Genomic DNA, 12,178 nt, shown 5'->3' on the forward strand with positions numbered 1-12,178 from the left:
GGCCGGCGATGGAGGGTGGAGGAGGCCGGTGGAGGAGTGGAGGGTGGAGGGTGGAGCTAGGGTTTGAGAGGAGAAGGAAGGTGGTGTCTGATGAAAAAATAAGAAAAAGAGGAAGAATGAGGTGGGAAGTGGTTTGAACAATGATTCTAGGAGAAGAGGACGCGCAGACGTTTTTTAATGAAATGTCTTCGGAAAAACAAACACACTGCAGAGCCCAACGTCTGCATGTCCTCTTCTCAGTGCAGACAAAAAAGGTGGAGAAGTGCTTTTGAGGAAAAACAAACAGCACCTAAATCATATAAACTCTCTTTTTACACTTCCGTTCCATGTGATACCTTTATGAAAATACATGATTATATGATCTTTTTATGCATCATTTATAATAATTCATATATACCAAAAAATCATTGATGTTTTCTATACATTTGATGCATTCTTTTACGGTTTTGGTCACTGGAGCAGGTGTTGAAATGTTTGGTGCTAGTGTGCTGGTATGATATGACCGCATCCTGTTGTTGGTTGTGTTAGATGAAGATGAAGATGAACATGAACAACTGTGACATTTTTATCTATTATAGTTGAGTTAATGTTGCCTAAACGAAATAAAAAAAATAAGTACATCATTTACATAGTGAATAAAAATACCCTTTTAAAAACCATGAAACCTAACGTTAAATGCATTAGATGTATTATCAACAAAAATCAAGTTTTAATCCGACCCAGACAAAGACAATCCGTATTCTCTACATCTTTAACGAAATTAGAAAAAAAGTTAACGCCCAGAAAATTTGAAAAAGTTAACGCCCAGAAAATTTGAAACTTTATTTAGCAAACTAAACCGTATAGATGATATATAGTAGACAATTATATATAGTACTAGCTTTTAGCCCGCATATTACGCAGCTTTTATAAGGTTTTTGTTTTTAATAGTTTTGTTATTTTAGTTTCTCTAATGATATTTTTTTACTTTTCACCCGAGTTTTGTTTAGATTTAATACCCATGCATTAGTTTGTTACGATCATTATATTTTTTAACGTTTGGCTCATCAATTGAGATGGATATGTTTAAATTTAGAGATGATAAGACATTAAAAAATATAAACCTACCCATCTCTAACCTATTAAACATGATAAGACATGATAAGACATTGTTTGAAAGTTTGAATATCATAGTGAAAATGATGAACCAATCGTTTATATTAAAGAATGGTTTTATATTGAGGATATTGACAGGGCGCGGGTTGAGAGGGAAAATGGTTAGTCCAAGGCTTTTACTCGATATGAGGTAGTGTTTTTAGGGGCTTGGATAGTTTGAAGATAGCGAATACATGTAAGCTAAGAGTCCAATTAGAGTTAATGAAAATATACCATTTATTCGAGTAAAAAAATTATAACTGAAATTACATACTACATACAATAATAATATGTTTAATAAATATATTTCTTATAACTGAATAAAATTTGAACTTTCACTACGTCTTATTATAATTATAAGGAAGACACAATAAGTTTTCATAAAATCAACCCTCAAAACACACTATTCAAATAGAAACTTTAACTCATGAGTATAATACTTTTCAAAGGCTTGAGTCAAAATATGTTTATGAAACTCCCTAAAAACATCAAAATGATCATTAAAAATTATAAAATCAACAAAAGAGCATAGAAATTCACATCATAAGTGTTTCCATGATAACTTAGATAAGGCATAAAAATTCTAAAATTACAAATATTTCCAAGATTATATTTTCACTTTAATTAGGTATATATTATGGATAATTAATGATCAAATGCACATCTCTCACCAATAAAAACAAACATAATATAAAAACATGTAAAACATAAAAAAAAAAATATTCCCAAGACCAACAACAGTGCCATAATGGTTGTCCATAAAGCAAAAATAAATAATAAAATTGAAAATATGACAAAACAAATAGCCTAAATAAAGTTTGTTTCCTTACCTTTCCTACCTTAGAAATGAACTCTTAAACGTTCAGTTGCCTTCCATGGCATCTACACGACCAAGTTGCACGGATATATTAATAATTAGTATTAATAATAAATATTAAAGTAAAGCAAAACATTAAAAAGTATAACAACCTACAAAGAAGCCTATCTTGTGATTTGTCGTCGTCATCGTCGTCGTCATCATCATCATCATCAGTTAATCCCACCAATAGCAAAGCTATGGTAGGGTTTGATATCTTGTGATTTGTGCAAACTGATTATTTATTTTGCTAATTTTCTGCATATTTTAGAAATGTTTGGTTTGTTTGCTCTAGACATGTTTTCCATCGTTTTGTTTTTTGTTAGGCAATTTAACTTTGACTAAAAAAAAGCTAACAATGGTAAAAAACCATTACACAAGTTTATCAATGAGTAAAAAAATAAAGGCATGCAATGAAGTCAAAAACAAACAGTAACAACACATTACAGTTAAAATGTCTCAGAGAAGTTGATATTTGGTAGGGGTATTCGAGCTCGTAAAACTGTCCAAATGGCTCATTGGGTTGGTTCTGCGGAAGGTTTTTTTATTTTGTTTAGGTTAGTCGATGTTTTAAACTTCTATCTGTATCAAACGGTTTGGTTTATGGTTTAGACTCGAACCCGACAGGAAAATAACCGACCAGACCATAACATTAAGTAATTACTTAGATTTACACAATTAATCCAAAACATTGTTAAGTCAACTCTATAGCAATGGTTTAAAACTGTCCAAATGGCTCATTGGTTTGGTTATGTGAACGACTTTTTAAATTTGTTTAGGTTGATCAATGTATTAAAATTCTAACCATACGTTTGGTTTATGGTTTAGATAACATTAAACTCAATTAATTTAAAACATTATTAAGTCAACTCTATAACAGTATGCATATCAATAGAAAATGAAATATAATATAATGCATTTACAACTATACAGAACTTGATGCCATTGAAAAATAATGGCATTTCAGTTTATGTAAAAGAATTAATAATGAACTACACAATAGAAAACTTCTACCAGTGGCAACTCATTTTATACATTTTGCACAACTTTTAAATTTTATATGCATTTTCTATAAAAGCCCAATAAGCCGAAAGCGTGAACCCAAACTGTTAGTAACGGTTCAATTTGGTTCGGTTTTAATTTTTAATGGTTCGGATTCGGTTTTCAATAACAAAGAACCGTTACTAACGATTAAACCTAAAAACCGGACCATGAACACCCCTAATATATATACGCTAATTATTATAAACAATGGAGCCTGAGAAGCAATTAAATTGCCGGAAAAGAAAATAAAACTTACCGTAACATTACTTATAAGTAGAAATTGAGGGCGGTAGCAAAAATAGTTATATTCGCGGCCTGTTACCTAGGAGGAACATGCACCATGTTTCTCTGCAAAATTAAGTGAGGACAGTGACGCATTAAAAATATCTAACTATCTATATGATTGTCAACCATAAAATCCTACGTGTCGCTAGTGTTTTATGGAAACCCGAAAGTAGTGGGTTGGCTTTGGTTATCAACAATTCCATAACCGACATAACCAACCCGGACCATGTTTTAGTAAATTCACGGTTAACCGAACCGACCCGATATGTATAACCGAATGATGCAAATGTCAAATGGCAAACTCAAATTATTCAAGCCCACACGTATAATACTGATTTATTTTCTGGTTAAAAATGTAGAGCACAAACTTGTAGACCCAATTACATTTTTTTGGGCTATTTTAGTTAAGTCGAGACATTTCAAGACCAAATCTAGTTAGCATTTAACGACCCATAGCTGACCGAACCAATATGTAAAACCGATTAACCATAACCGACCGAAATTTCGGTTATGGTTACAAGATGCATAAAGTAGTTAGGTTAGGTACCTTAGAAAACACCCATGCTCTGCTGCAAGCCCGGATTTTTCACAAAAAGCAAATGGCTTCTCATGAATGGAGCATTATGAAGGAATATCTTCCATAAGCCCCAATATATTCAGGTGTAGTGTGTTCCTAGCCATGTAGGCTTGCCATGCATTTTACTCCTGTGCAACATTCATGTTTAACTGTTGCATGCTCTTAGCCATCTGTTTCTACATAAATTGCACGCTCGCTCTGATTTAATATCATTATGTTTAATTATACAGGTGTATTGGTATTCATATAAGGATAATTTACTTGTATCTTTGAATGTAAGAAAGCGTTGAGATTTTCCAACTCGACATTCTGTTATAACCAATAAATCAAGAAACAAAGATGAAATATATAGAAAACACATAATTCATGAAAGGATAACAGTGAATACAAATATAGGATTATGTGCTTTCTCACATGATCAATGCAAGTTGTTTTCAAATCTTGCATAAAGCTATGGGCCGATACCCGACATCATGTGTACTCACATACCTATAATGTTTATCATGTCTTATTCAGTCATTTGCTTCTTGGGCTCGCTTTATCCCCAATACACAATCCATTGTATCTGCAACTGAGTCACTATCCAACAGGTTGACCCGAATCGCCCCACTCAAAGACGTCGAGCGCCTGACAAACTCAAATACAACCAACATGCTTTTTCTTTGACACCGAGCGCTCCAAGCCTAAAACCTTATCAAGCTTGATATTCCCCTTCGCGACTAATAATATACTCGTACGGTATAAGATTCATCCCATCCCTAACCATGCTTACCGAACAAAACTTTGCAACAACATAATAACCGACCCGCTCGTAAACTTATTAGCAGTCAAAACTATCACTTTTACATCTCTTGCAAATTTATCCTTCAATAAGGCAAGAACCTAACGCAACTAAACTAATAATAATCACTAACATGAGATTGTAGTGTAATAATAATAATAATAATAATAAAAAAGAGTATGGAGCAAATTCCAAACTCGAGAGATCCAATTGGGGCAAAATAATAATAATAATAATAATAATAATAATCAACAAAATCCCAGGTGGGTCAAGTGGATTAGCATTGATTTCAAGATATTTCAAAAACTAATGCGCAGCTTGTTGCCCGTTTGCCTGCCACTTTATTGTAATCGTTTTATAGTAAATTATATAAAACTTCGATTGTGATGGGAAAAAAAAAATTAGCTTACTTGAATCGTCATCCATGCCGACACTATGTCCAAATCAAAGGCACGACCGGCGACGCTTAGAGTGTTTCCTTCTTCACTGCAGTACGAATCAGTCAAGGCGCTGGTGATGATGAAACGTCTAGTAAAAATATGGATTTCTATTTAGTGAACACGAAATAGAAATAGAATTCAAAACTGTTGAGGCTTTTGATTGATCGTTGTGCAAGCCAGTGTTTGCTTCATATGGTTTGGGTGAGGCTTCAGTATAAAAAATACGGTTTACAAATCTATGGAACGGGTAGAGAGGGGGTTGAATCGTCAGAGTGATCGGCTGAGAGAGAGATGAATAAAGATAGGTTAAGGGGAGTTGTTATGACCCGTTGTCGGGCTAAATTAATGAGAGCTCTCTGTTTACAAATAAATTATATAAATTTTATGGTATAATTATATGGATAGTTAGATATATTAGAAAAACATAACAATCTAATAAAGGAAAATAAATTAAAATGAACTAAAAGATAATTTTTTTTAATCTTAGATCAATAAGATCGCGTACCATATACCTCACTCGTAGTGCCAGCTGTTGATTTGTCGATAACTCCTTGATCCGTTTAAAATAAAGATCATTAATCCATTTCGATTTAGACCTTCATCAAGTAGTTTTCCAATCGTGATGAAATACTGCAAATCACCTTGACATTTTCCTTCTCAGATTAAACCTTATTGTCGATTCCCAAAAGTTCCTATATAAATTAACATAATTTTAGTTGGTTACATTATTATTATTATTATTATTATTAACCAAACAATCATAAATCAAACTTGAACTATGTGATGAACGGTTTTTTAAGGAACCATTTTCTGTTTAAATAGTTCACCGATTAACCGAATGTTTCCGAGAGTGCGTAGTTTAGTTTTCTTTCTTTATCTCTACGTTCAAATTCTTGTTCAGGGGTAGCCATATGTCTTATTTCTGCTCTTAGGTAGGCGACACCTTCAAACGCCTATTGACGGTTATTTAATAATACATGCTTGAAAGTAATCTTCTTTCCATCGGGTTCATCAGACGGGAACGGATGAAGCTTTGTGTTGAGATCGGAACAAAGTTGTGCATCCATCGGGCAAAATGTAGGCTCAAGAACCACTTTGTCAAATATTAAGTAAATAACACCCTGAATTTCGAATAAACATATTATTGGTTAACTTTCACTAAAAATAACATTTTGATGACCAAAGATTAATATAGTATAACCTTGAGAATATCAGCCAAGGTGATCCTAGAGTCAATAAGTTGACCCTTGAGCAGGTCAGACTCTTCTAGAGTCTACTTCTACTTGTTCAAAATACTGAAAATCAAAAAGACACATTGGTGCTTACAATAATTCAATAATAGCTATTATGTAACTATTTTAATAAATTACTATTTTACCCTTTTACGGTCTTCAAAACACCGATATTTATCAGAAAGAGTGCCTCTTCAAACGAACCATGGCACCTTGGCTTTGATCGGTGCAGGAGTAGGGCCACCCGTCTGTCCAAAATATGAAAATAATTCATACATTAATTTGAACATAAAATAGGTTTTGTTAGCATTGTAAAATAAAGATAAGTTGTTAAAAAAATTACCCCTTGCTTAGGATAGGCTTGTGGCCTACCAAACTGTGAATTTGCTTCCGGTTTAGTTTGCTAAATAAAGTTTCAAATTTCCTGGGCGTTAACTTTTTTTTCCAATTCGCCTTTCATGTTTAACCCTAAACATAAGAGAATTAGATCACATTAATACAATTTTAACCTTTTGTTTAAACCCTAGGTGAGTAATTCACTTGTTCATCATAATTAGAAGATAAGCAAACAAACTTACAAACAAATCACATAGCAAAAACTTCAAAAACTATGAAATTAAACTTAAGAAATACACAATATATCACAATTTTATTCTTAAAAATTGCTTAATATTAAAAAAAGAAAGACATAAGATAAAATTAATTGATTCAATGTGTTGATATCAGAGGGGTTACATACCAATATAATATACAAAATACAGAAACTCAATAAACAGATACCTAGCTTTGAAACTTTGAAAGTTGCAGTAAATTTTTTCTGAGTTTCGTTCAACCTACAACCTACATATTCTTTCAATTGTTTCGTTCATTAATTGGTTCGAGTAATAAGAATTGGATGTTCTTGCAATCGGCGGTCAGATTTTGAGCATCGATCTAGATTTCGGGTAAACTTGTGTAGACGGTTCATCAATCGGCTTTTCATACCAGCAATATGTTTAGTCTATATTGATTAGGAATAACAGTGGTGAAATCGACGGTGATTTAACGGTTGAAGGTTCGGGTTTGAAGTCGATGAATTGTGAACGGTGAAAAGAAACCCTAGGTCTGATGCTCCTGCCGCCGCGAATCTTTGTTGTAGAGAGAAATTTGATGGATAATTAACTCAATAGAAGATTCTTAGTGATCGATTTATGAAGCAGGATGGTAGAAAGTGGAGTTTAAGTTTGGATGCATGTGATATAACCCGTTTAGAGAAATTTGGATTCAAAAACCCATTGATACCCACGAAATAGAATGAATGAGAAGCATCCATTTAAAAATCAAGCAATTTGGTGGCTTTAGAGAGTGGAGGAGTAATATGAGGACGACACATAGGATTTTATGGTAGTCAATTATATAGATAGTTAGATAATAGAACCCCTAGACATATTTCCTTATCTGTGTAGGGTTTTATTAAACTATGTAGGCAAAATAAACTAAAATACTTATGAATAGATAGTAATAAGAAAAGGGTTTTAAAAACACAAAAGAAAACAATATTATATATTCTACAAACAAAAAACATAATATAGTAATTATTAAAGTCAATTATAAAGAATAGCTAAAATTTGGGGCTCGTTTCCTAAATTAATTATTATACGAAAATACAACAATGCCCTCTAATAAAGTCAACTAAAACAATGAGTTAAAATTTACAATATTGTCATCTTTATTAAAGACCATAGATCAAACATGATCAATGGTTTAAATTCATTTCTCGAATTTCTCGCAATAAAGTAACTTCTCTCATGAACCATCTCCTGTGTGTGTATATATATATATATATATAGGATTGAGATCATGTGATAATCATTTTAAAATTGAGAACTTTGAAAACCATTTTGATCCATAAAAAAACGTTTTTAAAAAAATTGTGAAAAAAGGTAAAAAAACCAAAAAAAATTTATATTTCGTCCTAGTTCATAAAAAAATCAGCTTAGAAAAATTATACATATATATATAATACTTATTTTTTAATTTTATTAATGTTATTCTTTATGCTCATATGTACAATTAAGACAAACGATAATGTACATATGTGTACATTATATATGTAAATCAAGAGTAAATAAAAATTTACATATATCTGCAATAAGGTTTTTTTTTATGAAATCGGGATGAAAAAGAATTTTTTTTTTGATTTTTTCACACTTTTAAATATTTTTAAGAGATTTTTTTGTGGTTTAAAAGGGTTTTAAAGTTCTCAATTTTAAAATATTATCTTATGATACTCATCCTATATGTGTGTGTGTGTGCACGCGCACGTGTAATTAAATTACACTATTTATTTCTCATAATTAGCACGTTAATTTAATTTATACGTTAACTTTCTCATATATATATATATATATATATTAAACAATCAAATATCAACCTTGCCCACTAAGCACCAATCAAAAACTAGAAAATTGAATAGTAGTTTTGAAATGCTAAATTAGACATTTACGAACATCATTTACCATAGGAAATTGTGATGCCGTAACAAATCAAATCGATACTGACCAATTTTCCATGAATTTCCACCACAACGCACTTGTTTGAAGCAACTAGTTAACTATTATAAAAATAAGCAATGTATTTACATGAATCGTGGGGCTCAAATCTTAAGTTTGTACATTTAAGATGAACATAATATATACACTTCTCGCACATATAAACCCAAAGATTCTCACTATCAGAAAAAGAGTTCTCGCATACCCTGCATGTAGGATCAAATTTTGCCTTTTGATACTCTCTTGGAAATAAGTACGCAAGGATGAGTTGATGAGTATGAAAGAAATGACCACTTGTGACACTTTGAATTAGCAACCTTTTTGGCTTAAAAACACAATCAATGTGCATAAGGGAACTAAAACATGTGAAACATTCATAAAAGATCCCTTTATGTTCTTCCATACAAGCATCACATTAGTTTGTCTCTGCCTACAAGTGGGATTTAAAGGGTGTTGGTGGCTAGGGTGATAAATAATAAGGTATTGTACCTCACCCATAGCACAACCTACACATATATTAACATGTGAAACATTCATAAAAGACCCCTTTATGTTCTTCCCCACAAGCATCACATTCGACTAAAGTTTGTCTCTGCCTACAAGTGGGATTTAAAGGGTATTGGTGGCTAGGGTGATAAATAATAAGGTATTGTACCTCACCCATAGCACAACCTACACATATATTAAACATACATCTAGAAAAATGATATCGAAGTTGTTTATATTGAAAAGTACTTCTACAAATATGACAAGGTCCCCGTGACTTGTCTAGAAAGAGGGTAAGACTATGTGCAGTATGTGACGCATGTTGCAAGTTTATTGGAATCTCTCCACATAATTTGTGAAGTGAGCAGTCACATCGATCACATGTATAGTAATACCTATGATAATAGGTGATTTCTTGATGACAACGATCACATGAACTTTGAAAGGCTTGTTTGATTATCAAATCTTCGTCGTCATCGTATATTGCTTCGTCATAAGGATATTTTGGATTCAAATCTATAAGAGACAATGAATGTTCATGTTGTAATATCTTATAATTATAGTGATATGTATCTTTTGGATATGATTTAGGACATAACAATGTAAGGAGAAAGAGGAAATGAATTCAAAATGAACGGAAATTATTAGCAAATAGAAAAGATGAATGATAAGCTAAAATTAATTAAGGTATAAACCATCATTTAAAAGAGAAAAATTATAATTTTATATGCATGGGATCCTTTTCTTTTATGGTCCGAAAAGTAAAGGTATAACCACATTTTGAGTTATACTAAATGACATGCTTATCATATTTAAATGACTAGATAATTACTTTTGTATATACAAAATAGAAAGCTTGGTTCTGGTATTTAAAAGGGTAAAATATATATATTTAGCATGACTAAATTTACAGGAAAATAGCCAAATAAAAACAACTTCATGTAGATTTTAACTAATAGAAAAACTAGTAATTTGTTGATTTCACAATAAATACTTGTAATTTATTGAAAACATACTTGTATTAAAAAAAAAACATTTTTTTGGGTATCATACGTAATATATACGAGTGTCGGTATCATGACAAACCGAATGAATTCTGACTAAACAACATCGAAACAAGCATCTTATTTTCATTAGACCTAAAAATCTTGACCCACCATCTCAGAAAACGGGCTGATATTTTTTTAAAAAAAGTTTGGGTTAATACGAGTGCTTGTTTCTCATAGAACATGCCATAATGGGTTATTGTTATTTTTCAAACAGGTCAAAATAATTTGGTTTTATTTTTCAAACAGTCAGAATGAGTTGATATAGAACACGCCGCCAGGCACCAGACAAGCAATCCAACATTGGTACACGTGTAACGCTTCACTGGAGGGACGCTGGTACGTGCGTAACACAAAATCGTCCACATAAAACCAAAGCAAAGCTAGTAAAAAAAACGTTTTTTTAAACTATCCGACCCCACCCTTTTCGGCCCAACCCCGTCTCGACCTGAACCAACATAACCCTTTTTTGAAACGTTGGACCTGACCCCGTTTCAACCAGTGACCCGAACCCGCCCACCCGATTGTTTGCCAATCCTAGTTTTACTGATATTTGATTGATGTCGGTATTGTAACAAACCTAACTAATTACGACCAAGTTTTCTCCGTGTCCCGACAAATTTAGAAATTACACATACAATGAGTATACTTTATATAATTAGAACCATACATACATACATACATACATCCATACAACTTATTTGAATAGAATCATATATAAAAACACTAGTTGAGGGGTTAAATGGTGTTACATGACAAAACAACAGGACATACATAGGAACCCACGTCCTTTAACACTTAGAATTCAAAACCACACTCTCATCTCACAAGCGCGAAAACATAGGTTCACTTTCAAATTTCAACATTATTATTATAATAATAAATAACAATAACAATAACAATAACAATAACAATAACAATAACAATAACAATAACAATAACAATAACAATAACAATAATAATAATATTATCATCTCTCTCTACTTCAGTTTCTCTAACACCCAGATGTGTTCTTCACTTCTTCCATTCTACAAGCATATTATTATTATTATAAGGTACATTTCATCTAATACTGATTATTGCTTCTTAGTTTCATCTGGGTTCTTGTTTTTCTTTCAAATCTAGGGTTTTACTGCATGTTATTTAATGGGTTTAGTTAAAGTTACCATTTTTATAGCGCTATTATTTGCAAGCTGTTAAATTATTTCTGTTTTAAGGGAAAAAGATTACAAAAAGTGTTTTTGTTGGTTTCTTGATTTGGGTTTGTAAGTTGTAGTGTTGTAGAACTGGCTAGACGCTAGTCGGGCGGTGGGGTACTGACTAGTGATTAATCTGGATTAATCAGATTGATATTTTATATATAATTTTTTAGATATATATAGGGGTGGGATCCTGTACAGATGAAATTAACATTAACATTATTTATTATTACTCTATATTTTGGATCTAGAGTAATTACACTACAAAAATTGAAGCAGGGTAATAATGATTACTCTAGTTATTTGTATAGGTTAAATCTATATGTATTCAATCCTAACACTACATATATATACACAAATATAGTATGTAAATTATGCACAAATTTTCAATTTTGACTAAAATTTGACTAATTTTAACCTATTTGACCGATTTCTAGTTAACGTTTCGATTAGCTGAAATTTAATCTATAACCCACCAATTAGCGATTCATCAGTTACAACCGTGATAAGTTGCAAGTGAATCTTGTTTACAATCGAAAGTTTTAGCTCCTGTAATGATTAGGAGGT

This window comes from Bidens hawaiensis, unplaced genomic scaffold (genome assembly GCF_021521415.1).
Source record: "Bidens hawaiensis isolate Kalapana, Puna unplaced genomic scaffold, B.hawaiensis_p1.1 tig00000780_1, whole genome shotgun sequence".
Classification (NCBI taxonomy): domain Eukaryota; kingdom Viridiplantae; phylum Streptophyta; class Magnoliopsida; order Asterales; family Asteraceae; genus Bidens; species Bidens hawaiensis.